Here is a 27,892-nt window from a genome sequence, read left to right as displayed (position 1 = left end):
CATCTGTAGATCTCCAACTGCTCTGCAAAAGTGCATATAAATGTACTGAGGAACTGCACATAGAAAAGGATGTGGGCTTTTATTCTTATAACTGTGTCAAGAGGCTCATCTCTGATCAGGTCTGCATTATGCTACACTATGTTCATGCACAGAGCAAGAGGAGTACCTGCTCCAGAGAGCTTTCAGTCTAAATCAGTAAGACAAACAAAAGGGTTTGAAAAAGGAAACATTACCCCATTTCACAGATCAGGAACTTGCACTAGGTCCCACAGGGCTGGGAAATGAATCCAGCCTGTTGAGAGTCTTTGGGTTAAGTTTAGAAGCGAGAACAAGGATGCTGTCATAGTGGGCATGTACTATAGACTAACGGACCAAGAAGATGAGTAGACGAGGCTTTCTTCTGACAATTAACTGAAGTTTCCAGAACACGGGCCCTGGTTCTAATGGGAGACTTCAGTCACCCTGACATCTGCTGGGAGAGCAATACAGCGGTGCACAGACAATCCAGGAAGTTTTTGGAGAGTGTTGGAGACAACTTCCTGGTGCAACTGCTGGAGGAACCAACCATGGGCCGTTCTCCTCTTGACCTGCTGCTCACAAACAGGGAAGAATTGGTAGGGGAAGTAGAAGTGGGTGGCAACTTGGGCAGCAGTGACCATGAGATGGTTGAGTTCAGGATCCTGACAAAAGGAAGAAAGGAGAGCAGCAGAATATGGACTCTGGACTTCAGAAAAGCAGACTGACTCCCTCAGGGAACTGATGGGCAGGATCCCCTGGGAGGCTAATATGCAGAGGAAAGGAGTCCAGGAAAGCTGGCTGTATTTTAAAGAAGCCCTATTGAGGGCACAGGAACAAACCATCCTGATGTGCAGAAAAAATAGCAATATGGCAGGTGACCAGCTTGGCTTAAAAGAGAAATCTTCGGTGAGCTTAAACACGTAAAGGAAGTTTACAAGAAGTGGAAACTTGGACAGATGACTAGGGAGGAGTATAAAAATATTGCTTGAGCATGCAAGGGTGTAATCAGGAAGGCCAAAACAAAACTGGAGTTGCAGCTAGCAAGGGATGTGAAGGGTAACGGTTTCTACAGGTATGTTAGTAACAAGAAGGTGGTCAGGGAAAGTGTGGGACCCTTACTGAATGGGGGAGGCAACCTAGTGAGAAATGATGTGGAAAAAGCTGAAGTACTCAATGCTTGTTTTGCCTCAATATTCGCAGACAAAGTCAGCTCCCAGACTGCAGCACTAGGCAGCACAGTATGGGGAGGAGGTGACCAGCCCTCTGTGAAGAAAGACCTGGTTAAGGACTATTTCGAAAAGCTGGACATGCACAAGGCCATGGGTCCAGATCTAATGCATCCAAGGGTGCTGAGGGAATTGGCTGATGTGATTGCAGAGCCATTGGCCATTATCTTTGAAAACTGGTGGCAATCGGGGTAGGTCCCGGATGATTGGAAAAAGGCAAATATAGCGCCATCTTTAAAAAAGGGAAAAAGAAGAAACCGGTGAATTACAGACCGGTCAGCCTCACCCCAGTCCCTGGAAAAATCATGGAGCAGGTCTTCAAGGAAACCATTTTGAAGCACTCAGAGGAGAGGAAGGTGATCAGAAACAGTCAACATGGATTCACCAAGGGCAAGATAACTGGCTCTGTGGATATGGGGAAAGAAGTGGACATAATATATCTTGACTTTAGCAATTTTTTTGGTACGGTCTCCCACAGTATTCTTGACAGCAAGTTAAAAAAGTATGGATTGTATGAATGGACTATAAGGTGGATAGAAAGCTGGCTAGATTGTCGGGCTCAATGGGTAGTGATCAACAACTCAATGTCTAGTTGGCAGCCAGTATCAAGCGGAGTGCCCCAAGGGTCAGTCCAGGGGCCGGTTTTGTTCAACATCTTCATTAATGGTCTGGATGATGGGATGAATTGCACCCTCAGCAAGTTTGCGAATGACAGTAAGCTGAGGGGAGAGATTGATACCCTAGAGGGTAGGAATAGGGTCCAGATTGACCTAGACAAATTGGAGAATTGGGCCAAAAGAAATCTGATGAGGTTCTACAAGGCCAAGTGCACAGTCCTGCACTTAGGATGGAAGAATCCCCATGCAATGCTACAGGATAGGCACCGACTGGCTAAGCAGCAGTTTGGCCGAAAAGGACCTGGGGATTACAGTGGACGAGAAACTAGATATGAGTCAACAATGTGCCCTTGTTGCCAAGAAGGCTAATGGCATATTGGGCTGCATTAGTAGAAACACTGGCAACAGATCGAGGGAACTGATTATTCCCCTCTATTCGGCACTGGTAAGGCCACATCTGGAGTATTGTCCAGTTTTGGGCAACCCACTACAGAAGAGATGTGGAAAAATTGGAGAGTCCAGCAGAGGGCAACAAAAATGATTAGGGGGCTGGGGAACATGACTTACGAGGAGAGGCTGAGGGAACTGGGATTGTTTAGTCTGCAGAAGAGAAGAGTGAGGGGGGATTTGATAGCAGCCTTCAACTACCTGAAGGGGGGTTCCAAAGAGGATGGAACTTGGCTGTTCTCAGTGGTAGCAGATGACAGAACAAGGAGTAATGGTCTCAAGTTGCAGTGGAAGGGGGTCTAGCGTGGATATTAGGAAACACTATTTCACTAGGAGGGTGGTGAAGCACTGGAATGGGTTACTTAGGAAGGTGGTGGAATCTCCACTCTTAGAGGTTTTTAAGGCCTGGCTTGACAAAGCCCTGGCTGGGATGATTTAGTTGGGGTTGGTCCTGCTTTGAGCAGGGGGTTGGACTAGGTGACTTCCTGAGGTCCCTTCCAACCCTGATATTCTAGGAGTCAATAGCCCATTCCCCCTCACTTGCCGGTGTAATTATACACACACCCCAACATTTTTATTGGAGAAGCTTTTGCCTGGAGACATGAGCCTGCAGAGATGGAGGGGGACGGTGGACAGCAGCTGCGAGCTTTACTCTATGCTGCTGTCTCCGAGCTCCGGCTTTCCTCCATGCACGCCCCGCGGGAGAGCTCCCGTTCTGCCAAGGGGACTTCCTGCTGCCGGTGGGAACTGCAGAGTCCCGGGCCCTCCCTACTTGCGGGAGCGGAGCAGGCAAGCCAGGGACCCAGCACGCTCCCAGCCGGCCGCGCTTTGCAGCGGGCAGCCCCGCCCCCGGCACGCACTCAGCGCCCCCGCCCGCGCGCCCTGGGAAAGGCGCAAGGGGGCGGGGCAGGACCGGGGGGATGCGCGTGGCACTTGTTGCGCACGCGCACTCTGCCGCGGCGGCGGGAGGAGAGTGCTAACACCGAGTTACCTTTCACCTACTTCGCGGTCGCTCGCCGCTGCCGGGTAACTGGCGGTCAAACGCCACGGCTCACTGCGCCTGCGCGGCGCTCCCTGCTCCGCCAAGGCCTGGGGTGGGGTTCGCGGGCCGGGGGCTGCGAGTCTCCCCCCGAGGCCCTTAGCGAAGGTTGGGAGCCCTGGGACCCCGCTCGGGAGCGCAGCGTGCGGGGAGCTGCAGCCTCGGGGCCTTTCCTTCAACTCTAGTGACCCCCCCACGCTACAGTGTCCTGAATGACGTGCCGGCCCCTCCCGGCCCAGGGAGCGCCCCCCCCCCGTCTCCCGCCGGCCCCTCCCGGCCCCAGGGCGCCCCCCGTCTCCCGCCGGCCCTAAGTGCCCCCCCCGTCATTCTACCGCCCCCCGTCTCCCGCCGGCCCCAGGGAGCCCCCCCCCCCGTCTCCCGCCGGCCCTAGGGAGCCCCCCCTTCCGCCCTCCTTCTCCCGCCGGTCGCTCCTCATCCTCCGCCTCCTGTCCACCGTCCCCTGTATCCCGCCGGCCCCTCCCATCCTACCGCCCCCCTTCTGCCGCCAGCCTCCTCCTCCTCTCACCGGCCCCCCTTTATCCTACCGGCCCCCCTGTATCCCACTGGACCCCCCCTTATCCCACCTCACCCCCCATCCCACTGGTCTCCCCCCTTGTCCCACTGCCCCCCTAATCTCCTGCTGGGCCCCCCATCCCACCCACCTCCCCCTTTATCCTGCCAGGCCCCCCTTATCCCGCCAGGTCCCCCATCCCACCGGCCTCTCCCTTATCCCACCAGCCCTCCTGCAGCCTACTGCCCCCCCGTATCCCACCAGCACCCTAACTTGCTGGCCCCCCCTTATCCCACCGGCCCCCCCTCATCCCACCAGAACCTCTCTGCTCAGCTCCACCACAGCCTCCATGGAAACTCCCCGCCTCAGAGCCCCATCCCCACAGGAGACAATCCACTGGGATGCCCCACAAAGAGCCCGGCTGATCCAAACCCTGCCTCTGCGCCCCAGTAAACTCCCCCAGAACCAAACCTTGGCTTCCTCCTAACTCAGGGAAACATGGGGGCAGGGGTGTGGCAACAGACAGGGAGTGAAAAGGGAAAAGGTTCATTGTATGCAAAGCAGAGGATCTATTTGGGCACCAGTTAATTCTTCCAAGGCAAAAAGTCAACAAATATCCTTCATTGTTGTTATTTTTCCTCTTCTACCTCTCAAAGGCTCCACTCTGCCTGACTTATGCTGCAGATACCCCTGGTGCTTGCTTGTCTTAATGTTGGCAAGGAAATTGCATGTTTTTACTTCTGGCTAAGTCTGTCTCTCCCTGCTCGAGGTTACTATCGGGCAAATCTTCAGAGGGAGTGTATAGTTCTGCTTTGCATTACTGAGTGCTGTACAGGATAAGATGATGTCATTGTGTGCATTTAACTGTCATTTACATCTTCATTTAGGTTTCCTTTTAACTGCTTTTGGCAAAATTGTAATGCAACCTATTTCTCTCCTCAAAGTTACCTCTCAGTAATTTTTATGGGTCTCCCTGGTATTCTCTGTATGAATGAGTCTTGTGTTGCACACAAATCATATACTGATACTGCGTGAATTTAAGTACGAAAGCATTACCTCTAATGCGATTTTTTTTATCTTGGATCCAGCATAACTGTTTGAAAGAGACTTAGGAAACCTCTAGACCAACACAAACCATTGTTTCAGAGCTGGCAATAAGTGATGGAAAAAGAGTCAGTCAAATAAAACGAGGCCTCTATTTGCAATCTTTTGAGGTAGCAAATTGAAATTTCATGCAATTCTTTCAAAGTTTGCGCAACTCTTGAACAAAATACAGTAAGGGGGTGAGGAGATGTGATAATTTTTAAGAAGGACAGTCTGCAATAAGTACAGTTATTAAAAGGCCAACCATGCAGACCTGTAAGCAGGGCCAAATTCACAGTTAATGTAAGAGGGAAAGGGAGATCTGAATTTTGCCTCAAAAGTCATTATACAGTAACTTAGCCCTGCAGTCTCCATGCAGGCAAACCAAAGTGTCTGGCCTTTACCAGTAGGGCCTTATCTACACTTCAGTTGTAAAACAGTTATTCCATGGCTCAGGTTCAAGGTTAAAAGCCACAATATGAACCGGACCAAACTGCCTATAATCTGTCTAAAGCCTTGTACTGTCCAGAGTTTTAGCTCAGTTAATCAGACATTAATAGATCCTCTCTACCCTGTGGTTTTCCCCAGCATTTCCTTTGAAATAAATTTAAATTTAGCTATCATTAAATCCCTACAAAGGAGATGAAAGAAACTGCATGTTGCTTGTATCCAGTTATTTAGTGTTTGTTTTCCTGCAAATCAGTCTAAGATTAACCAGCAATATGTTAGGAAAAAGTGTTCTTTTTGTTCTTAGAGAAACAACTGTCTTTGCCTCATAATATCGAGTGATGTGCTACAGAATGAAATGTCTTTCACTCTCCCCCACCCCTCATAGTCTTTTTGTCCTTCAGCAGAATCATAATCCAGTCTTTAGATAAAGATTTGATTCTGTTTTTTTCCCCCCCTTGCAAGCACCGATGCATTCTCTCAGCATCTCAGTGCATCCAGGTTCCTAAATAAAGCTATTTACTTCCCTTTCCTATACTGTACAAAGACAGCAATGTGCTAAGGGAAATAATAGATTTGTTGAGGGTAATTAGAGGGCTTTAGGAAACAAATCATTTGTCACCTTCTCAAGCTTTGAAGCTACTTTTCAATAACAAACAATTCCCACTCCTGTTTTTAGTAGTTTTGCTATCTTTCACTTCAGGAGCATTAAAGGGAAGTTATACAGTTATTTAACTGTCTAGAGTCCTGTTTCGTATGACAATGATTCCTATGACATCCTGGGAAGCACATTCATAAGTGCTGCAAATTTGAGGCCTGTGGTATTACAACTGTATATGTGGAAAAACATGAATTTTTAAAAACAGTTTTTACAAATACCTTTTGTATCCATGCTCTCCATCACAGCCATTAGCACGAGTATTGCTTTCTACTGGAACTGACATTTTGTTGATACTTCATCAGACTGGATGCTCTGATGGCAAGGAAGATTAAAACAGAATAAACAGAGCTCATGATTGGAATGTGTGAGAGGTGCAAACATTTGAAGTCTTTTTAAGGTAACCACTATCCTTGCTCTAACAGACAAACTGGCTAAATCATCCCTTTTGTTTCTAAAGTGTAGCAATCAGTGTCTTCTGTTTACATTGCAGGTGTCCCTTAAGTTTTAAGTAATAGCTGTGGACTCGTGCATACTAATAGAGCCACAGTATGCAGTGCAGAAAATATGTTCTATATGGGTTTGGGTAAAACACTCTTTAAAGGTGAACTGTGAAGCAATAATATACACATACATACCCCTATAGAGGTCCTGATCCTGCAGTTGGATCTATATAGCCCATATCTTATGCCCTTTCCTACTCCTTTTGATATGTCTATGGGCCTTTTATTTCAAATGTAAAAAGACCTGTTAGAGTCTTTCTTCATTTCTCTGCAGGACTTTAGCATTCTTTGGAAGACCTTGATGAAGACTACATCAGCTGCAGCATTCCCAAACTCCCATGGAGGGAAAAAGGAATAAATTTCAGGCAGTTTAAAGGCCTTATCTATGTTGGCCTGGGTATTGTTTGAAAATGGAGTTACTGTAAATACAGTATTGTTTTCAAGAACAGCTCCTGTTCAACTACACTTCTACCTTAATATAACGCTGTCCTAGGGAGACAAAAAATTTTACCTCGTTATAGGTGAAACCGTGTTATATTGAACTTGCTTTGATCCGCCAGAGTGGACAGCACTGCCCCCCTGGAGCACTGCTTTACTGCGTTATATCCAAATTCATGTTATATCGGATCACATTATATCAGGGTAGAGGTGTACTTTAATATGGTCTTAAGGGTTAATGTGGATGGGTCAAAACCATGTAAGAACTGGGTTTAAAAAAAGATATGTAACCCAGGTAAATAGTGTAGGCTACTAAAATGGTTTGAAGAAGGCTGGATATGCCGCCACTGACTTTGAAACCATGTTAGAATCCACTTTAGCAGGAGTTGTTTGAAAACTGTTGTCTTACAGTATCACATGTCTGGTTGTTCATTTTCAGTTCACTTTTTAGAGTTAAGGGAGTTCTTGCATTTTTGTGTTAGGCATTATAGTGCTTGTCTTTTCTTTCTATCTACTGACATTTGTGTTTTATTTGGTTGGTTGGCTTTGGATTTTTAGCCATTAATGTAGATATCCTCTTTCTTCTTAGGCTTAATTTAACAGGAGGAAAGAATTTTGGTTCATTCTGCTATCAAAATTTGGAGCAGCTTTTTAAGGGTCCAATCATGAAACTAGACCCATGCAAACAGACTCCTAAATGTATTGACTAAAATTTTAGTATGTGACAAATGAGGAATTGGGAGTTAATTTTTAACCTCGTGTACACTTACAACTTTGTGGTTACACGTTTGCAATTACTTGATCTACCAAATTCTAGGTGAAAACAGCAATCAACATGTATAAAACACTTTCCTATGATGCAGGGACTGTCTTTTTGTTCTGTGTTTGTACAGCACCTAGCGCATTGGCATCCTGGTCCATGATTGGGGTTTCTGGGCATTACTGCAATTCAAATATATATTGTAAAAATCACCATAACTAATTTCAAAGTGTTTGAGGTGCTTCAAGATGGAAATATAAACCTAGTTTAAAACATCACAAAGAATGCAAAGTTAACAGACAAAATTAGTGCAGGGTAATAACAATGAAACAGTTCTACATCCCATACCTGGAAAACTGCAGTTTGTTTCTAACAGTGGATTTGTGAGTTACCAGTTCCTGTTATTGCTCCGAAAGAATCTTTTGTAGTGTGATTAAAATCAATGGAATGTATTTCTGCCTATGTGAACAGTAGATACAGTCTTCAGCCCACGTTTGGCAGTTGTCTTTAATGGGGTTCTATGTAGGCACAGTTCTGTTCAGGTTCTCAGACTGCACCCATCACCATGACATTTGAGTATACTTGAGGACCACATGGGCTGCCTCTAGTCCATAAGTGTTATTTTAGAGTCGGGCACAATTATTGTTTTCAGTCTATCAGCATGTCCATAAACACCCCTTTTCATGGATTTATAGGTCTGCCTTCGTGGGACTCTGCAGAACTCTTGCTAAAAGTTCAAAAACATGTTCGTAGAGTTCATTGTACAATTAGTATTTTGCACAATGTTTCTTTTGCCAAAATTGCAACACAGTTCAATTGAGCTTGATGAGCACAATGAACAAGCCAAATCCTGTGGCTCCAACTAAACTTTATAGCTTTCAGAATTACTCTGAGTGTGTGTGTGTATAGACTCTGAACAAAAGCACTCCTAGTGTAGGCAAAACTCCTTCTGATTCCAAGAATTGCTCTGAAAACAATGAGCTTTTCCTATGCCACAACTGAGGAACTGAAAGGGCTTTTTAAAGAAATGTGGCTATTACAAAAAATTCACTAGTGTTGTCATATAATAAAATTAGGGCCCAATCCTGTACTTGCAGATGTCAGTGAGAGATTTGTCACTGATTTCAATTAGAGCATCATCTTGGCCTCAGATTATACACTTCTTAGCTCATCACCTTATTTTTCTGCTAAGCACCTAGCATGCTTTGGGAATGATGTAAATAATGACAATTCTGCATCCTTGAAAAAAGAAATATTTTTATATAGAACTACTTGGAGTGTCCCCTTAAAGCAGAGACTTGGGCTCTGACATTGCAGTCATTAACAGCATATTGTGCCTACCAGCCTCTATAATAGGGGTTCTCAAACTGTGGGTCACAAGGTTATTATGTGGGGGTCGCAAACTGTCAGCCTCCATCCCCAAACTCTGCTTCGCCGCCACCATTTATAATAGTGTTAAATATAAAAAATGTGTTTTTAATTCGTAAAGGGGGGTCACATTTAGAGGCTTGCTGTGTGAAAGGGGTCACTAATGCAAAAGTCTGAGAACCACTGCTATGTAGTGTGGGTTCTGCATTCTCAGACTGATATACACAGCTTTAAAGGGGCAGCTATAGCTGGCTGGGAAATGACTTACATTTTTTTACAAAGTATTTTAACAAGGTTTAAATTTTTTCTAATTTTCCTTGAAAGTTTCCTTTTGACATTCTTCAGGTTTTTGTTAGCCTGGAAACTGAAAAATTTCAGTTTAACCCCCTCAAATATTGGGGTTTTGGTGTACTATAAAAACCTGAAATCTCAACAAAAATGGATATTTTTTTTCATTTTCTCAAAAGTTATTTTCCAGTGACACCTATTGAAGTTGTCCAGCAAAAGCCTAAGCCGGCTGAGAATGTATCCCAATGTCAATTTCAATGTATAGCTATGTCATGAGGATTTAAGGATAGATGTTTAGGCCTTGTCTTCATTGAAAATTTGCTGATTTCAGCCATTGTCAGAGCTGCACTGGTGCAAAATCATCAGAGCTTTAGCTCCTTTATACTAGAGATTTTCACTTGGTCAGCTATCCCAGGAGCAGACATCAACAGGTGAAACATCCAATGTAAACTAGGCCTTTCTGAATTTTCTAGATTTGTGGGTATAAAACAGTACATCAGCAATTACAGTGCTTGTACCTTTCCTATAGAATGGCATGATGCATAAAAACTTAAGCACACATACCGTACATGCTTTCCTAGGATCGCATTTTACATGGACTTAGAGAAATGTGAATGCATCCATTTGTGCACACAAAATGGATAATGGTGTGTGTTTTAGATGAGAACTAGCACAAACAGCTGGCATGACAGCTTTTCATTTTTAAAACATTTATCTCAGTTCTATCCAAAGTGCAAACAAAGTATGAGAAGCACCTGCTTATCAAGGTAGAGAGCAAACTAATAACCCATGGACATTACTTGTATCGTCCAAAAGTAAGGTGTGTGAGAGGGGACAGTGGTTGGCTGCTGAATTGCACACATTTCTGAGCGCACTTAACAAGAAAAAATGTCTGAGCAAATGATAGTGTATAGACATGCTTCAACACTGAGTAATTTTGGACCATCTTCTCTGCTTATTAGCCATGCATTTCTATAAATCAGTCTCAGTTCTACTAGGAAGGGTTACAGTAAGTCATGCGGTAGGATTCAAGTTAATGAATATTACAAAAGTTGAAAATAGAAGACTCTAACTGTTGGACTAGGGTTGTTCTATAGCTAACTTCACCACTTAGGCCAGGGAATCCCCCCACCCTGGTGCCCAGAGAGTCTGCACGTTACCGCTGGGACCTTTGTGGTCTGATGGCAGAAGCTCATTCACAGGGAGTCTAGGGCACAAGGAACTATGAGCTGTGCTAAGCTTGTCTCAATTGGACACATCAGAAGGTGAAATCAGCTGCTTTGTCCATTATTCTTAAACATAAGAAGCTTCAGTGTGGGTTCTAATTGAAGGTGCTGGGTATATGAATAATGCCTGGTAACAAAGTACATATATCTGGGTGACTCTAATATTCTGGGACCCGTGTGGGTACAACACCGAAAACGGGTGAAATCTACCTGTCAAAACCTAAGTGGGCTTTTTATTTCAGTAACAATTATATTAATTTTGTTTTCAGCAGTCTCTCTTTAAAACAAAATATAGCAATGTCCAGCTGAGCCAGATGAGCACACTGAACAAGTAATGCCAAAACCTCCAGCAGACTCCACTTTTCATTGTACAGAAATACATTTTGTCTGTGGATAAACTGCGCACAAAAAGCCACTTCATGGCTTTATTTCCTGTGCCTCTGAACACATCCACTCTTCTTGACAAGGGTTCAGATCATTTCCAGTTAGTCATTTTCAGGAGAACTGTAAAGGAAAGACCAAAGTAGAGCTTAATGTGAAACTGCTGCTGCTTTGCCTCGGACAATAAACTGTGAGCTGTGATCTGGGAACTGTAGTGCATCGGGGTGAAAGTCTATATCTGAGGGCTTGGCTACATACGGGGGGCGAGGGATGGCTCAGTGGTTTGAGCATTGGCATGCTAAACCCAGGGTTGTGAGTTCAAGCCTTGAAGGGGCTATTTCAGGATTTAGGATTGGTCCTGCTTTGAAAAGGGTTGGACTAGATGTTCTCCTGAGGTCCCTTCCAACCCTAATAATCTATTTATGATTCTATAAAACTTCAAAGCACTGCTGTGAGAGCGCTTTGAAGTGTGAGTGTGGTTGCAGCACCAGCACTGGGAGAGAGCTCTCCCAGCGCTGCACATACTCTACCTCCTCATGGGGATTAGCTTGCAGCACTGGGAGCCGCACTCCCAGCACTGTTTACACTGGCGCTTTACAGCACTGTATCTTGCAGCGCTCGAGGGGTTGTTTTCTTCACACCTCTGAGCAAGAAAGTTGCAGCACTGTAAAGCGCCAGTGTAGCCAAGGCCTGAGAGAGCCAGAAGACCCACAATTCTCAGCATGCACTGCAGTAACACTGCCTACGACTGCCTAGGCTTAAAAGGGCAATTATTACAGACAATGTACAGAGTTGAGACAGAGTTTATTTACAATGTAAAAGCAGTTGTCAAGATTGGTTGATTAGAACAAGAAGTTGATTAATATTTAAGTACAATAGGTATTATTACTTTTCATTAAGATAAGAAATTTATCTAAGGGTTATTTTAAAGTTATGCTTAATGCATTTTTTTTTTGCTTTTCAGCAGAGTGGATGTGTTCAGAGGCACGAGAAACACATTTCAGGTGTTCTTTGGAATGGTGTGGGTACAGATATGACTGTTCAGGTAGAATTCTATCGTTTTGGCACTCTTGTGGGCCATGCAATATGTGTGGACTTCAATTCGTGCATGGCTTTCCTGACAGCAGAAATCAAATCATGTGTATGGTAATTTATACTAGACAACTTAAACACTGGCCTCCCATGTAAATTCACATGAAAATCATAGAATCACAGAGGCAAAGACTAGGGCCCTTAGAATTTTTATATTATTAACAATATATAGTTGACAATTAAAAAAAACCCCTATCCCTTACTGATAGTTTTATAATTTGAGAGCCCCACATGTAATGTGATTATACAGCTGCAAAAATAACTGCATAATTCTCCATTTTTTGAAACTGTCATATGCTTGCACTCATGAATCTAAGCTTTCATTTAAAAAATTAGGACTCATACTGATGTAACTAGAGGCACTCTTAAACTGTTTTCAGGAAACCCAACTAAGGAGGTTGGTCTGACATAACTAAGGGCACATCTACACTTAAAATGCAGCATTGGTGCAGCTGCACTGATGCAGATGCACTGCTGTAGCTCTTACTGAAGATGCTCTATGCCAACATGGGAGAGCTCTCCTATTGGTGTGGTTAATCCACCTCACTGAGAGGCAGTAGCTATGTTGGTGCACCCACCAACTGGAGGGCTGGAGCACCCACGAGGAAAAATTGGTGGGTGCTCAGCACCCACTGGAAGCTCCCCGCCCAGCTCACCTCCACCTCCTCCCTGGAGTGCCCACTTTTTCCCCCTAGCCTCTCAGTGCTTGTGCTGTAAAACAGCTGTTAGGAGGGGGAATGCAGCAGGGCCAGAGCAGGAATGGGTCCAATAGAGGCAGAGTTGGAGCAGGGGGCATGAGCCCCCACCAGTGCCAGGGAAAGTTGGCAACTATGGTGCTGTTTGCATGGGAGGTTCATAGAATATCAGAGTTGGAAGAGACCTCAGGAGGTCATCTAGTCTAACCCCCTACTCAAAGGGGGAACCAATCCTTAGACAGATTTTTACCTCAGTTCCCTAAATAGCCCCTTCAAGGATTGAACTCACAACCCTGGGGTTAGTAGGCCAATACTCAAACCACTGAGCTATCCCTCCTCCCTGCCAGGACTTTGTCAAGCCTGACCTTAAAAGCCTCTAAGGATGGAGATTCCACTACTTCCCTAGGTAACCCATCCCAGTTCTTCACCACCCTCCTAGTGAAATACTGTTTCCTAATATCCAACCTAGACCTCCCCCACTGCAACTTGAGACCATTGCTTCTTGTTTTGTCATCTGCCACCACTGAGAACAGCCAAGCTCCATCTTTGGAACCCCCTTCAGGTAGTTGAAGGCTGCTATCAAATGCCCCCTCATTCTTCTCTTTTGCAGACTAAATAAACCCAATTCCCTCAACCTTGCCTCATGAGTCAAGTGCCCCAGCCCCCAATCATTTTCGTTGCCCTCCGCTGGACTATCTCCAATTTGTCCACTCCTTTCTGTAGTGAGGAGACCAAAACTGGATGCAATACTCCAGGTGTAGCCTCACCAGTGCTGAATAGAGGGGAATAATCACTTCCCTCAATCTCCTGGCAATGCTCCAACTAATACAACCCAATATGCATTAGCCTTCTTGGAACAAGGCCACACTGTTGACTCATATCCAACTTCTCATCCATTGTAATCCCCAGGTCTTTTTCTGCAGAACTGCTGCTTAGCCAGTTAGTCCCCAGCATCAGATTCTTCCGTCCTAAGTGCAGGACTCTGGACTTGTCCTTGTTGAACCTCATCAGATTTCTTTTGATCTAATCCTCTAATTTGTCTCTGTCACTCTGGACCCTATTCCTACCCTCCAGTGTATCTATCTCTCTCTCTTCCCATCTTAATGTCATCTGTGAACTTACTGAGGGTGCAATCCATCCCATCATCCAGATCGTTAATGAAGATGTTGAACAAAACTGGCCCAGGACAGACCCTTAGGGCACTCGACTTTGAGCCATTGATCACTACATATTGAGCCTGATGATCTAATCAGCTTTCTATCTACTTTATAGTCCTTTCATTCAATCCATACTTTTTTAACTTGCTGTCAAGAATACTGTGGGAGACCGTATAAAAAGCTTTAGCTAAGTGTAAGTACGTTGCTCAGGGGTGTGGATTTTTCACGTGCCTGAGCTATGTAGTTATACCTCTATAGGTCTGTGGTATAGACCAGTCCTACATTTCCAAGCAGTGTGTAGACAAGGCCTCCTTTTTTAGATTATTGTGATGGTGACCTTTTTAATTGTGTGACAAACGGCTATCTGCCTGAGCCTGAAAGAGAGCCTGAAACAATAGATGTGAGAGAAGTGTGAAGTGCTTCTATTTATCTAAAGGGAATATTAACTATGAAGGTCAGTTACATCTTCCCTACTGATGCACTGCAGTGTGAGTACTGCAGATAAACTTGCATCCATGGGCTTGTCTACATGAGAGGGTAACTCCAATTTAAGGGGTGATTTTAAACTGATTTAGTTAAATGTCCACACAGTCTTCTGTGCCAGTTTATTTCAGTTTAAACAAGGATTATTTTGTCTTAATTTAAATTAAGAGCAGGGTTAAGTTAAAGAGCTTTTCTTTAACCAAAATCAGTGTGTACACAGGGGTGTGCATCAGTTTAACTAATTTAATTACACTGGTGCAACTTTTGCAGTAGCCCGGTTAATGAACCCATATCCCTGGAGCTCAGAGATGGCAGAAGTAGCCGGTGAGTTCTAATAGCACAGTAATGAGTGTGTATAAAGCTCCATCCATTTGAAGAGCTCAGAACACTTTATGAATACTAATGAATTTAGCCTAATTAAATTCAGGCAATAAACTCAGTAGAATGAAATGTCTTATAACAAGCTCAGACGTGAATTCACATTTTGGTCAGCTTTATAACAGATTTGTAACATCACCTTGTGGCACCTCAGAAAAGATGTTCCAGACTCTGAAAGTGGAATTGCGGCTAAGGATATGTCTACACATATTTACTGCAGTAAATATGGCCTAGGGTCACACCTTGAACAATGAGGAGAAAACAAATTATTGACCATCCTGTGCACTGAATCAGGCAGGTGTCCTAAGGGTGGGGGAAATAGTATGTGATTAGATAATTAGACTGTATCATAGCATATATGTGCAGGGGGCGTGAATTAAGCTTGCACAGGCAACCTTAGTTCTGGCATTTCTTAACTTTTGAGTATTTGACTTTGCAAACTTAACGTTCTTGTAATGGAGTTTTTAGTATGTAATTTATCATTAGATTTCCTTATAGCATGTACACAGGTTCCCTAACAGTAGTGTCTTACAGTCATTAAGGCATGTTGTTTGGCAGGCTATCTATGGGGAGGGAGAGCTCAATGGTTTGAGCATTGGCCTGCTCTGCTTAACCCAGGGTTGTGAGCTCAATCCTTGAGGGGGCCATTTAGGTATTGGGGGCTAAAATCTGTCTGGGGATTGGCCCTGCTTTGAGCAGGGGATTAGACTAGGTGACCTCCTGAGGTCCCTTCCAACCTGATATTCTAGTTATAGCCAGAATAGTTTAATCCTAATGGGATTTGCAGAAAAAATCCTGGTTTATTCTTAACTTTGTTCTGTTCTTTTTGTTCTTAGTGAAGTTCTGAGTTCATTGAAATCAAAACATGATAGATTGGGGTTAAGTGCAAGCTCTGCTAATCCCTACCTGCAAAGCACTTGATATTCCAGCTCCTGAGCAGAGACTCAGTGGTGTTGTATTGTGCACCAAAGTGTGGTGGCCATCTGAGATGGATGAATATAATTAAGTTAAGGCCATCTCAGTTGTGACCAAATGCAGATTGCAAATTGCAACCCAGGGCTTAAATTGTGAAGGCTTTGGCTAGTGACTTGGGGTGCACAACTTGAGACACCTTAAAGGAGCTTGAGTTTTTTAAAAGTGCTGAGCATCCCCCCTCTGAAAATCAGCCCCTCTATAATCTTGTCTCAGATTGGACACCCAAAAACAGAGGGTGTCACTTCTTATATTTTAGCCCAGGCTTCCAAAAGACAGAACCTAGTGCACTCACCCAGTCTGCTTTCTACAGAAGGTCATTCAATCATTCTTCACTATAGAACCATTGCATGCACTCAGGGCCGGTGCAACCATTTAGGCGAACTAGGCGGTTGCCTAGGGCGCCAAGATTTGAGGGCTCCAAAAAGCGGCGCCCACCAAAATTTTTTTAAATAGTTGCAGCCGCTGCTGCTGGAGAGGTAGTCTGAGCTGCCCATGGCAGCAGCTGCCTGCAGCCTGCTGCCCAGGGCACCCCCGGGGTCAGCGTGCCGCCGCAGCAGCCCGGCAGCCCTGGGCGCCCCCGGGGTCAGGGAGCCGCTGCGGCAGCCCAGGGCGCCCCCAGGGTCAGCGCGCAGCCGCGGCAGCCCGGCAGCCCAGGGCGCCCTCGGGGTCAGGGAGCCGCCGCAGCAGCCTGACAGCCAAGGGCGCCCCCGAGGTCAGGGCGCCGGCGCGGCAGCCCGGCAGCCCAGGGCGCTCCCGGGGTCAGCACACAGCTGCGGCAGCCCAGCAGCCCACGGCGCCCCCCGGGTCAGGGAGCCGCTGCGGCAGCCCGGCAGCCCAGGGCGCCCCCGGGGTCAGCGCGCTGCTGCGGCAGCCCAGCAGCCTGGAGCGCCCCCGGGGTCAGTGCGCAGCCGCGGCAGCCCAGCAGCCCGGGGCGCCCCCGGGGTCAGGGAGCCACTGCAGCAGCCCAGGGCGCCCCCGGGGTCAGGGCGCCGCCGCGGCAGCCCAGGGCACCCCCGGGGTCAGGGCGCCGCCGCGGCAGCCCAGGGTGCCCCCGGGGTCAGGGCGCCATCACGGCAGCCCAGAGGTTCGGGCTGATGGCGGCTGCGCTGACCCAGGGGAATCCCTGGGCTGCAGGCAGAGGCTCAGAATCCCTCTCCCTCCTAGAGCAGGGGCTCCAGCCTCTGCAATTTTTCTCGTTGCCGGCAGGGGCACTGGGGGCTGGGCAGAGCTGCGCAGCTCTGCTTAGGGCACGTGGCAGGGGCCCTGCGACAGCGGTGCAACACCAGGGCTTCGCTTCTAGAGGAAAGCCGCGGCTGCCCCCTGGCTCAGCCTCCACGTCAGCCCCAGCGAGGGGCATGGAGAAGAAAAGAGCCTCAGCAGTGGTCTGGTGGAGCGGAGGAAGGAAGAGGACCCCAACGCTCATGCATTGGGCAAGGTAAGTTAGTGCCTCCCCACAGGTCGGCCTCAGGTGCCTGTGCTCCTGCCCCCTTGGTCCTTGGCTGGTCTCTGCTCCTGCTCCCCTTGTGCCTGGACGGCTGGAGAGAACAGCAGCCTGCAGAGCTGAGCTGCCCCAGTGCCCCCAGGCACCCCCTGACCCCATCCCCCCCACAGCCCTGACGCCCAGCTCCGAGCCCAGTCCCTCTGAGCTGGAAACCCCCTGACCCCATCCCCCCAGCAGCCCTGACCCCCAGCTCTGAGCCCAGCCCCTCTGAGCTGGACACCCTCCTGACCCTATCTCCCCACATCCCTGAGCCCAGCCCCTGTGAGCTGGGCACCCCTGAACCCAGAGCCCAGCTCCCCACCCAGCTGTGGGCAACAACAGCACCACCCCCAGGCAACGACAGCCCATTGGTACCAACTATCACAATCACCCAGCAACTGCCCATTATGTAATTGCAAATGTATACAGACCATTACAGCTTTTAATGTTTTTAAATAATGTATTTAGTTTATTTTCAAATTATTACAAATTAATTTTTGAATGTATTTCACTAGTTATTTTTTACATTTCCTAATACATGTTACTATAGTATTGCAAATGTTTTATGGAAGGGGCCCCCGATTTTGCTTTGCCCAAGGCCCCCTGAGTCCTCTGGGTGGCCCTGTCTGAGTTTTAAGCCCTGCTGCTGTGTTTTGCCTGCAACAGGCAGGCCTAAGCCTGTGAGTGACCCCCATAGCAGCTGCCTGAAGAAATGTTTGGGGGAATCATGGAGAAGAAGTGTGATATTTGTTTGAGTTCTCTCCTCATGGAGGCTGTGCTCCACTTGGTGCAGGACAGCAGTCTCAGCAGGACTCTAGGCCCAGCACCTTGCCTCAGTTTGTAGATTTGTAGTGCACCCCTCACCGGGCTCAGTCTGGCACCGCTACCCCTCACCAGTGCCCAAGAAGCAGTCGAAAAAGTTGGATGGACTGGTTAGGTTAGTTGTCATGCTGTTGCTTGGCCAGTGTAGAGACCACTGAATGCATACTATTCCTCTATGATGTTCTGTCCTGAGCAAAATTGGCATGTTATGAGGTAGTGCCTGTGAGGGACAGGTGTCTGTTTATGTATCCAGCCATCATGTCTTAGGTCTTCTTGGGGGGGAGCTTTTCCATCCTGCTTTCATTGGTTACATCTGAGATGCTCTGGTAGACATCTATGAAGACAATACTCTGACAGGATCATCTGGCAATACATCACGAGTTGATGCAAAGGCTCTTACAAAAGCCATTTCTAGTTTCAAGTTTCTTGTTTCTCTTGTTTTGTGGTATGACATATTGTTTGAGATCAACATAACTAGCAAACAACTTCAGGCAAAAGAATTTGATATATGTGATGCCATTAATCAACTTGGAGAAACCAAGAAGTTTCTTGTGGGCCGCAGAAGTGACACAGCCTTTGAGAAAACATTGGTAGATGCAGGTGAACTTGCAGAGGAGTTAGATGTATTGGCACTTTTTGAACCAGATCCAATCCGTATTAGAAAGAAGAGGAAGCAGTTCACATATGAAGCAGATGATGAACCTATTTATGATCCAAAAGAAAAATTCAAAGTGAACTTTTACTTTGCAGCCATTGACACAGCAATACATTCGGTTGAAGAAAGATTCACACTGATGCAGCAAATTAGTTCAGTATTTGGCTTCATATATGATGTTTATAGTTTGCAAAATAAAACACCAAAGCAAATTATGGAACATTGCTTGAATCTGGAGAAAGCTTTGCAACATGGTGAATCCAGAGATATTGATGCCTTTGACTTGTGCAGTGAATTGCAAGCTATTGCAAGACGAGTCCAAAGGAGTTCATCACTGCAAGATGTATTGAACTTCATATGGGAAAATAACCTGACAGATAGTGTCCCTAACACAGTTATTGCTCTTCGCATCCTCTTGACTCTCCCAGTTTCTGTGGCCAGTGGTGAGCAAAGCTTCTCGAAGCTCAAGTTGATAAAAACATATATGCGAACATCAATGTTGCAACGAAGACTTGTTGGGCCATCTACCTTGTCAACAGAACATGACATTGCTCACAGCATTGTCTTGGAGGAACTTGTTTCTAAATTTGCTAAACTTAAAGCGCGGAAACATAAATTCTAAATTATAACATGTTACTCTGTGACCGTGTATTGTGTATAATGTATGTGATTTTTGGGGGGTGGGGGAGCGCAAGATGGAAGTTTTGCCTAGGGCGCAAAATATCCTTGCACCGGCCCTGCATGTGCTAGTTCACACACTGTAATAGCCACCTTGTTTTTGTCAACCACATAATTATAAGGGCTTGTTGGCATAAAAATCCAGTTACTGGTATAAATTTCACACTAGCCCTGGGCCCATCTTACAACACACATAGGTGTATGAAGCATCATTTGTAGAGTGCAGTCAATAAATTGTATATGAGCTGTGGTTAATCTGCATGTCAAAGCATACCGTACTTCCACATTCCGGTGTCTATAATGAATATTTGCACGTTTTTGTAGTTTTCTGTTTCCTTCCTGCTCACATTAATTTAAGAGCTGGTATTTTCTTAAATACAGTTGTAATCAAAAAGGTGAAGTTGCTATACTGGAGGTTCATAACTGTGAGAAAGATACATAGCCCATTTGTGGCTGAGTAAGGAGTGAATAAGAGCCTTTGTATTTCTGTTGGCTAATGGAGATTCCTCTTTTCATTGCCATGTGATTCTGGAACCAAAACCTATCCCCTGCGTGCAGAATAGCTGATAAACCTAATAATTGCATGGTATGTACACAGCCCCGAACTGCTTCTCAGCAGCTGACTGGCTTGAAAAACCAAAATCACTTTTGATATATACAAACATGAGCCAGATCCTCAATTGATGTAAACTGGCATAACTTAATTGAAGTCATTTGGCTTATACTGATTTTTACCAGCTGAGCATATGGCTCCTTCTCAGCAGGTTCATAGAATGTCCAGATGGGTTCAGAAGGGTAAAAAACCTTTATAGATGGAGTATAAGGTTTCAAGTATCAGAGGGGTAGCCGTGTTAGTCTGGATCTGTAAAAAGCAGCAAAGAGTCCTATGGCACCTTAAAGAGTAACAGACGTATTGGAGCATAAGCTTTTGTCAGTGAATACCCACTTCGTCAGATGCATGTAATGAAAATTTCCAGAGGCAGGTATAAATATGCCGGCAAGAGTCAGTCTAGAGACAACGAGGTTAGTTCTATCAGGGAGTATTGGCCCCCTTCTAGTAGTTGAGGTGAGAACACCAAGGGAGGAGAAACTGCTTTTGTAGTTGGCTAGCCAGGCACAGTCTTTGTTTAATCCTGATCTGATGGTGTCAAATTTGCAAATGAACTGAAGTTCAACAGTTTCTCTTTGAAGACTGTTCCAGGTCAGCCATAAAAATGTTGGCATATTATGGGGCCATGCAGGTGAAATAATTGTGCGTGAGGATAAAGTCACAGAGCTCAGCAGCTATTTGTGCTGTGGCATCATCAGGGCGTGGCATCAACTGGTTGCTGAGCTCTGTGATTTTATCCTCATGCACAATTATTTCAAATTTGGTGACAATATATACCTCCAGACCAGTGGCACCGCTATGGGCACCCGCATGGCCCCACAATATGCCAACATTTTTATGGCTGACATGGAACAACGCTTCCTCAGCTCTCGTCCTCTCATGCACCTTCTCTACCTATGCTACATTGATGACATCTTCATCATCTGGACCCATGGGAAGGAGACTCTGGAAGAATTCCACCATGATTTCAACAGCTTCCACCCCACCATCAACCTTAGCCTGGACCAATCTACACGGGAGGTCCACTTCCTAGACACCACGGTACCAATAAGTGACAGTCACGTTAACACCACCCTATACCAAAAACCCACCGACCGCTATGCCTACCTTCATGCCTCCAGTTTCCATCCCAGACATACCACACAATCCATCGTCTACAGCCAAGTGCTGAGGTACAACTGCATTTGCTCCAACCCCTCAGACAGAGACCAACACCTACAAGATCCTCACCAAACATTCTCAAAACTACAATACCCGCACGAGGACATAAGGAAACAAATCAACAGAGCCAGACGTGTACCCAGAAGCCTGCTACTGCAAGACAAGCCCAAGAAAGAAACCAACAGAACTCCACTGGCCATCACCTACAGTCCTCAGCTAGGTTTCAGAGCAGCAGCCGGATTAGTTTGTATCCGCAATAAGAACAGGAGTACTTGTGGCACCTTAGAGACTAACAAATTTATTTGAGCATAAGCTTTCCTGGGCTACAGCCCACTTCTTTGGATGCATAGAATGGAACACACAGAAAGAAGATATTTATACATACAGAGAACATGAAAAGGTGAAAGTAGCCATGCCAACTGTAAGAGGCCAATCAATTGAGGTGAGCTATCATCAGCAGGAGAAAAAAAAAACCTTTGAAGTGATAATCGAGATGACCCATAGAAGGTGTGAGGAGAACTTAACATGGGGAAATAGATTCAATTAGTGTAATGACCCAACCATTCCCAGTCTCTGTTTAAACCTAAGTTAATTGTATCTAATTTGCATATTAATTCAAGTTCAGCAGTCTCTCTTTGGAGTCTGTTTTTGAAGTTTTTTTGTTGTAAAATTGCCACCTTCAGGTCTGTCACTGAGTGATTAGAGAGGTTGAAGTGTTCTCCTACTGGTTTTTGAATGTTATGTTTCCTGATGTCAGATTTGTGTCCATTTATTCTTTTGCGTAGAGATTGTCCGGTTTGGCCAATGTATATGGCAGAGGGGCATTGCTGGCACGTGATGGCATATATCACGTTGGTAGATGTGCAGGTGAACAAGCCCCTGATGGCATGGCTGATGTGATTAGGTCCTATGATGATGTCACTTGAATAGATATGTGGACAGAGTTGGCATCAGGCTTTGTTGCAAGGATAGGTTCCTGGGTTAGAGTTTCTGTTGTACGGTGTGCGGTTGCTGGTGAGTATTTGCTTCAGGTTGGGAGGGTGTCTGTAAGCGAGGACTGGCCTGTCTCCCAAGATCTGTGAGAGTGTAGGATCATCTTTCAGGATAGGTTGTAGATCTTTGATGATGCACTGGAGAGGTTTTAGTTGGGGGCTGAAGGTGACAGCTAGTGGCTTTCTGTTATTTTCTTTGCTGGTCCTGTCCTGTAGTAGGTGACTTCTGGGTATTCTTCTGGCTCTGTCAATCTGTTTTTTCACTTCAGCAGATGGGTATTATAGTTTTAAGAATGCTTGATAGAGATCTTGTAGATGTTTATCTCTGAGGGATTGGAGCAAATGTGGTTGTATCTTAGAGCTTGGCTGTAGACAATGGATCATGTGGTGTGTCCTGGATGGAAGCTGGAGGCATGTAGGTAAGTACAGCGGTCAGTGGGTTTCTGGTATAGGGTGGTGTTCATTTGACCATCACTTATTAGCACAGTAGTGTCTAGGAAATGGATCGCTTGTGTGCATTGGTCTAGGCTGAGGTTGATGGTGGGATGGAAATTGTTAAAATCATGGTAGAATTCCTCAGGGGCTTCTTTTCCATGGGTCCAGATCGTGAAGATGTCATCCATGTAGTGCAAGTAGAGTAGGGGCGTTAGGGAACAAGAGCTAAGGAAACGTTGTTCTAAGTCAGCCATAAAGATGTTGGCATACTGTGGGGCCATGCGGGTACCCATAGCAGTGCCGCTGACTTGAACGTATATATTGTCCCCAAATGTGAAATAGTTGTGGGTGAGTACAGAGTCACAAAGTTCAGCCACCACGTTTGCTGTGGTATTATCGAGGATACTGTTCCTGATGGCTTGTAGTCCATCTCTCTGTGGAATGTTGGTGTAGAGGGATTCTACATCCATAGTAGCCAGGATGGTGTTTTCTGGAAGATCACCAATGGCTTGTAGTTTCCTCAGGAAGTCAGTGGTATCTCGAAGATAGCTGGGAGTGCTGGTAGCGTAGGGGCTGAGGAGAGAGTCCAGACAATCCTGCTGTTAGAGTGCCAATGCTTGAGATGATGGGGCGTCCAGGATTTCCATGTTTATGGATCTTGGGTAGCAAATAGAATAACCCTGGTCGGGGTTCTAGGCATGTGTCTGTACAGATCTGTTCCTGTGCTTTCTCAGGGAGTTTCTTGAGCAGATGGTGTAGTTTCTTTTGGTAATCCTCAGTGGAATCAGAGGGTAATGGCTTGTAGAATGTGGAGTTAGATTGCTGCCTAGCAGCCTCTTGTTCATATTCCAACTTATACATGATGATGACAGCACCTACTTTGTTGCATCATCAGTGATCTACAACCCATCCTGGACAACGATCTCTCACTTTCACAGGCCTTGGGATGCAGACCAGTCCTCACCCACAGACAACCTGCCAACCTGAGGCATATTCTCACCAGTAACTGCACACTGCACCATAGTGACTCTAACTCAGGAACCAATCCATGCAACAAACCTCGATGCCAACTCTGCCCACATATCTACACCAGCGACACCATCACAGGATCTATTTATACCTTCCTCTGGAAATTTTCACTACATGCATCTGACGCAGTGGGTATTCACCCACGAAAGCTTATGCTTCAATACGTCTGTTAGTCTATCAGGTGCCACAGGACTCTTTGTCACTTTTTACAGTATAAGGTTTGTGTGCATTGGGTAGGGTGTGGGGAGTGAGTAGAGATTTTGTGAGTGAGCTGGGTGCTGGAAAATGCTGGAGAGGCCCAGGACTGAACTGGGCATGGAGACTAAGTCTATACTGGAATAAAAGACTTGCAACATGGCTGCAGCTGGCCTGGGTCATCTGACTTAGGCTTGCAGGGCTCAGGCTGCGAGGTGAGGCTCTGAAGCCCCGCAGGGGGGTAGGTCTCAAAGCCTATGCTCCAACCCATGGGTGCCAACTCCATGGGTGCTCCAGGACTCAAAAAAAAATTAGTAGGTGCTCATCACCCACTGGTAGCCAGCTCCCCACTCCATCTGCCTCCTGCCCGGCCAATCAGCACCCCCCTTCCCCCAGCGCCTACCGCACACCATGATCGGTTGTTTTGCGGCTTGCAGGAGGCTCTGGGAGCAAGGGCGAGGAGTGGGGATGGGGCATGCTGGGGGGAGGAGATGGAACTGGGTGGAAAAGAGGCAGGGTGAGGGTGTGGGCATGGGGGAAGGGATGGGGTGGGGACGGGGCCCAGGGCGGAGCAGGAGCAGGAAGAGGCGGGGTCGAGTTGGGAGTTTGGGGGAAGGGGTCAGGTGGGGGCGGGGCCTGCAGTGGATCAGGGGGTTGAGCAACAGCCCCACAGACTAGAAGGAAGCTGGCGCCTATGCTGCAGCCTGAGTCCAAATATTTACACTCAATATTTAGCCCGACAGCCTGAGCCCTGCAAGCCTGAGTCAACTGAGCCAGGCTCTGAGGCTTGCAGCTGTGGGTTTTTTATTGCAGTGTAGACATACCCTAAACCACTCTTCATCACTTAAAGAGGGATGAGGGTGAAGGCTTTTTGCTAGTTGTGTCTGCACTGTGCTTGGTCTCAAGCAAGTGTCCAGTTTGCAGTGCTGCCAAGCCTACATGTTAAACAGGCAAAGCAACTGGGTCAGAGCCTCCGCTGTGGAAATCAGCACAGCTCTATTGATATAAAGCTGTGCTAGTTTACACCAACTGAAGACCTGGCCCCATTGTTTTCAGCCCTTAGTCTTGTTGTTCGTTTGACCCAGGAGCGGCTCAAGGCACCAGCGCAGCAAGCATGTGAGAGCGGCAGTCCCACAGCTTCGGCAGCAATTTGATGGTGGGTACGCCCATGGCACAGGACCCGGCAGATCACCCACAGAGCCGCCGCCGAATCTGTGTGACCGGCGGACCTCCCGCAGAAATACCACTGAAGACCGCCTGACTGCCATGCTTGGAGCGGCAAAACACATAGAGCCACCCCTTGTTTGACTGGGGTGGCTGACAATGCTGGAAACTGAATTCTCCTGTTTAAATATCATTAAGCTTGTGAGTAATTATCCAAGTTTTAAAGGAACATGCTTAACCAGGAGAGCTTTCATTTGAAATATGAACCAGCTTAGTTAATTGCAGCAAGGGGGCTGCATCCCCCTCGATTTGAGCTCTGACCACAAACCAACAAACCAATAAAAGACTCTTAAAGGTGAAATTCTGCCCTTAATCTGCCTCCCAGTTCTGCCATCAGTACTGCCCTGCACAAAGGTCTATTCTGCCGTCACTGCATAAGGAGGACAATAAGGGACTTAAACCAGCTCCCTCCTTTAACTTATGCATACATGGGGCCAAATTCCCACCTGGTGGGTAACTCCATTGAAAACACAGGAGTTTTACTAGCAGAGAACTGGACAAATGGTGTTCTCCAACTTGCTAGAGAGGAAAAAAATACAAGTGTCTTCCTAAACCATAGCTAAATATGGGGTGGGGGGGTGTATGAGGGGGTTCCTCATAGCCCTATTGAACTGACAGTGTAAGAAACATACTGATTGATTTCCATCTTCAAGAAGGATCTGCAATCAGCTGTATCCATCACCGGGGACAGTCTATTATTCGGGGTTCGTATAGTGCCTAGCACACGGTCCCTGAGCTTGGTTGGGCTCTAGGCACTACTTTAATAAGCATGATTCAGTAACAGCCACTCCTGTGGCACAAAGGATTAATGAAGTGTTTAAATCAAACAGTGCAACTATGAGTTGATCAAGAGTAGGGTTATCTGATATGTTGCTTCAAAATCCATCCCTCCTCGTCTACATTTTCTGATGTGGGATTTTACCCATTGCAGCCATTTCTAATTTCTTAGATGTGGATACTGTGGCTCAATTTCCACTTTTAAAAAAAGGCTGACATCTGCTTACACCAGTATCACCACAACACAACAAGATGTTAGCAGCAGGACACAGCTGAGCAGCTGGAAATCTCAACACAGCTAGAGCAAAGAGGGCTGCAAGCAAAAGGATGTGAGCTGAGAAAGTGACTGTCTGTAACTCAGTAACAGTCTAGAAGAAGAGAGTGCGTCTTGAGATCTACAATTTTAGAATTATATATGAGCAACTGCATGGATGAAAAATGTGCATGCAAAATTTCCACACCCACAATCATGGTCATTGAGTGCACAATGAACAAGGTAGATGCACAATATGCCAATGCTCGTATCCAAAGATGTAGACCTACTTTTTCCCTTGCTTGCCTGTCATAGAAACAGGCCCTATCCTTCCCTTTGTATCTTCATCAGGCTCAGTTCCTCTCAAGTTTCCCAAGATATTCAAATATCAAATGCTGTGAAAAGAACTACAAAGGGCTGGTGAAATTTTTCATTGATAGTATCAAGGGTTTGGATGGAAATAAGACATGCTTCTGAGAACATAGTGTAACTGCTAAAAAGGGTGTTAACAGCGATTGCTCAATTTCCATTTGTTCCTATTGCCAACAAATTCCATAGTTTAGAGATTTGTGGGGAAATGATTGAGCAGGAAGTGTATCCGTGGAGAGCACTAACTGAGTCATTCTAGTTTCCAAAGGTTATTACAGTTGGTATTGAGGCCAAAAAACCAGAGGCGGGGGGTGGGGAGATAAAGATTTTAAAACTGAAAGCAAAAAGGTGAGAAAAATTCTGGTGACTTGTGTACACAGACACTTCCACCACAGTCAATACTGGTGCGACAACAATGGTGGGCATCTTCCCTAAATTCCTCTGTGTCAAAACAACCTGGAACCAGTTCAGCACACTGGGTTTTTTTGCTGTATAGATGTGGCCTCCTATCCATCCCTCTATAATTAGTTTGTCCAGTCCTCTTTTCTCCCAGCTTTGTGTGAGGCAGGACAACCCAGAATGCGCTGTAGACCATGCAGGTCTGTGTCCACATCTTCCAAGCACTCTGTCTCTTTTGCTGAGGCAGGATGGTATTTTCCCAGCATGCAAAGCTTTCCCAGCTAAAAGCATAGGTTAGAGCAGGGAAAGAGCTGAGGATATACACAAATGGCTGTGTTAGCAACAAAGCTGCTGCATCCCTCCCAACTGTCCCAGGCTTTGCGGGACTATCCCACTTTTGGCCCCCAAGCCTGCTGTCCTGGTTGAAGGGCAGTTTGCCCTCAGCCCCACATTTGAAAAGGCCCCCAAACTCAGTGGTGTTGTGACCTAGCACATGTGGTTGCAGCGCCACTTGTATTTGCTCTGTTCATCCCTCTGTCTTTATCAAAGGGTGGAGGGGCCAAGCCTAAGTGGCGCTGTATCCAGCATTAGCCACTTGCAATGTCGGGAGGTAGGCTACTATGTGGATGCAAACGGAACTGTGTTACTTGTAACTGCTCGTAGTGACTGTGCCACAAACATGTGACAAAATCCTGGTTAAAAGTGTTTAGTGTGAACAGGGTCTCAAAACATACCTGTAAAAGGTGAGTTGTCATTGAGTGGGACTGTTTCCAGTGGGGTCCCACAGGGATCAGTTCTGGGCCCTTCACTATTTAGCATTTTTATCAGTGACTTGGAAGAAAACATAAATCATCACTGACGAAGTTTGCAGATGATACAAAAGTTTAGGGAGTGGTAAATAATGAAGAGAACAGGACACTGATTCAGAGCGATCTGGATTGTTTGGTAAATTGGATGTAAATAAACAGTATGTGTTTTAATATGCCTAAATGTAAATGTGTACATGTAGGAACAAAGAATGTA

The 27,892-nt window shown here is 46.1% G+C and overlaps 1 long non-coding RNA gene across 2 annotated transcripts; it reads left to right on the top strand.

The window, feature by feature from the left end:
* Positions 1–4,176: 4,176 nt before the first annotated feature.
* LOC127048495 (uncharacterized) lies at positions 4,177–8,199 on the top strand. Of its 2 annotated transcripts, none has more exons than XR_007773692.1 (3): positions 4,177–5,072; positions 6,295–6,446; positions 7,577–8,199. It is a non-coding gene; the product is annotated as an uncharacterized LOC127048495 (long non-coding RNA). The 2 variants fall into 2 exon arrangements; XR_007773691.1 differs by having other exon boundaries at positions 6,824–8,199.
* Positions 8,200–27,892: the final 19,693 nt, after the last annotated feature.

Source organism: Gopherus flavomarginatus, chromosome 3, assembly GCF_025201925.1.
Source record: "Gopherus flavomarginatus isolate rGopFla2 chromosome 3, rGopFla2.mat.asm, whole genome shotgun sequence".
Lineage (NCBI taxonomy): Eukaryota > Metazoa > Chordata > Testudines > Testudinidae > Gopherus > Gopherus flavomarginatus.
This window is presented reverse-complemented; position numbering and strand designations above follow the sequence as displayed.